Source organism: Pinus tabuliformis, chromosome X (genome assembly GCF_031772625.1).
Source record: "Pinus tabuliformis cultivar Carrire ecotype Pingquan chromosome X, CPIR1, whole genome shotgun sequence".
NCBI classification, from domain to species: Eukaryota; Viridiplantae; Streptophyta; class Pinopsida; order Pinales; family Pinaceae; genus Pinus; species Pinus tabuliformis.
Genome location: NC_142308.1, coordinates 1,345,875,328 through 1,345,877,819, shown reverse-complemented (window position 1 = coordinate 1,345,877,819; position 2,492 = coordinate 1,345,875,328).

Genomic DNA, 2,492 nt, shown 5'->3' with positions numbered 1-2,492 from the left:
GGTGACCGGATCTCGTGTTCGGGCATAGCTTTAAGGGCCTTTCTTCGAGGGCTTTCCCAGTCCCATGAACAGAAGTCAAATGCCTCCATTTCTCGGAATGCCTTAACTTCCGGAAGGCAAAGCGGGAACATAAGAGTGCATTCATCGGTTCACATCATATTACTACCCCCGGGGGCATATCATATCCAATTCCATCTTACTTGGCATTACCCTACCGTGAGCCTCCATCATGAACACTTGGCTCGGTGGTGTCTATCCAAGTCATATCTTATGGGTGTTGACAGCGACCCTCCATGGAAACCCCGAATGCAGAACAAAAGGCTGAAGCTTTCATCCTTGAAATGGGGTTTTCTTCAGTAAGAAATGAGATTGAATAGGTAAGTGTTTGGTGGGGATACTAACGGTAGGGTAGTTGGAGTCTGATTGTGAAGGGAGGGACTAAGATGAAAGGTAAGGTATGGATATCCTAGCAATGGTGTCTGGTGGGGAGTAAGAAAGGTAAGGATGAGGTTGTCTGATCCCGTCCTGATACCTGCTGATAAGAGAAGGGTTAATAGCAGTACCCGACTCACTAAGTGCATTCATGAATCCAAGTGGTATAAGGCTAACATGTCTAGCTCTGAAGGTGGGCAGGTAGTAAGGAAACACAGAAGTAAGGGGGAAGGGTAAGGTTGTCTCATGCTATGCTATGCCATGCAATCCCGGGTCTATAGCTGTACCTCCTAAGATTCACGAATCCAAGTGGTATAGGGAGAACAGGTCTAAGTCTATGGGTAGGTAGTTTGTAAACACTGAAGTATGTTTCATGCCATGCCATCCCGCCCGTATAAGTCTATAGCAGTACCTACCTCCTAAGCGCTTCATGAATCATCAAGTGGTATAGGGCATCCAAAGGTGGGTAGGGTAATAAGTGAGGGGGTAAGGTTGGTTGATCCATCCGGTGGTTATAAGTTATAAGCATTGGCTCCTAAGGGATTAATTAAGGAAGTGTTATCGAACGCAGGTGCTGTATCCGAACGCCCGTGCACCATTGGGCACTGCTCTATGTGAAGCCGGTAACTGCTAAAAGGTGGGTAGATGGCTGGGTAAGTGAGTTATTGAGAGGTTTGAAAAGCAGGTGGGTTGGAGGAGGTAACAGTAAAAGTAAAGGTAGTGTAAAGGGTTCATAGGAAGAGTGCCGTACCAACTAAGATTCATTCATTCAGTAAGTGTGATAAAGCATCTCCAAGCAATGCTAATGCTGCTGTTTGTCTTAATTAATCAATTGTATCTGGAAGCTTGTCCCCCCGAGAAGATCAATAGTGGTACCCCTTTAAGCATTCCTGGCTAAGCACTAGGTTGAGGCATCCATAAGTAAGTCGGGTAAGTGAGGTATGAAATATAGGTTAGTTAAGCAGGTAGGTTGTTGATAGTGGTAACAGTTAAGTAAAGGCGAATAGGCATAGGTAATACGACAAGTAAAAAGACGTACCCAAGCCGGTAACTAATAAGTAAGGCAGTATGACATCAATAAAAGAGGGCAGTTAGTGAAGACGATCCAAGGATCCAAGACTGTTGGTAGCTGCTGTCCAAAAGACAGTAGTCCTGTAGGCTGACCAAACGAAGGAGGTGATAGCAATCAATGTGAAAAGTGCTCACCCAAACAAGCCCTTCTTTCTTTCCATCCAAAAGGTCTGCCTGTCAAATCCTTGCACTAGGAAGCGCAAGCCCCTCCGGGACCTTTCCTTTTGCACCCACCTAAAGCGATTAGTAGGCAGGCCAATGAATGCTTCTACGCTACCAAGGAGAAAGGCTCTTTTCTCAAATACTAGGATAGATATAGGAGTGGCTTTATCCCCCTTCTATTGCTTCCCCGCTTCCCTCCCATACCCGCCTTCTCGCATTCGTGCATCCCCGCATTCTACCCATTCTGCCCACTACTGCCTACACCTCGCCCCATTATGATGATAGCCACCGCTTATGAGGAAGGATGGCTCACCTGACTTAGGAAGGTTAGGAAGGATGGATGGATGATGAATGGATGGAAAGATCGGACGGATGGAAGAACTTAACATAGAGCTGTTGGATGGATGGGCATACAGCTTTCGCGGACAAGCGACTACGTCCCTCCCATTCTTGCCATTTTAGTTTGGCGGAGGATGCGTAAGCAGGCTCGACCATAAGGACCTTTAGGTACTCGACCCCAAGGGAGAGGATGCGTAAGCAGGCTCGACTGTTAAGGCCGCCATCACCTTTAGGTGCTCGACTGATAAGGATGCGTAAGCAGGCTCGACTGTTAAGGAGAGGACCTTTAGGTACTCGACCATAGGGAGAGGAGAGGATGCGTAAGCAGGCTCGACCATAGGGAGAGGAGAGGAGAGGGAGAGGCAGGTTCTTTATATACGTTACACCAGAAATGCCAGTGAGGCTCGACCAAGCTAGATCAATGCTTTTCTTTATATACGTTACACCAGAAATGCCAGTGAGGTTGCGAGCGTAATGACATATATAAT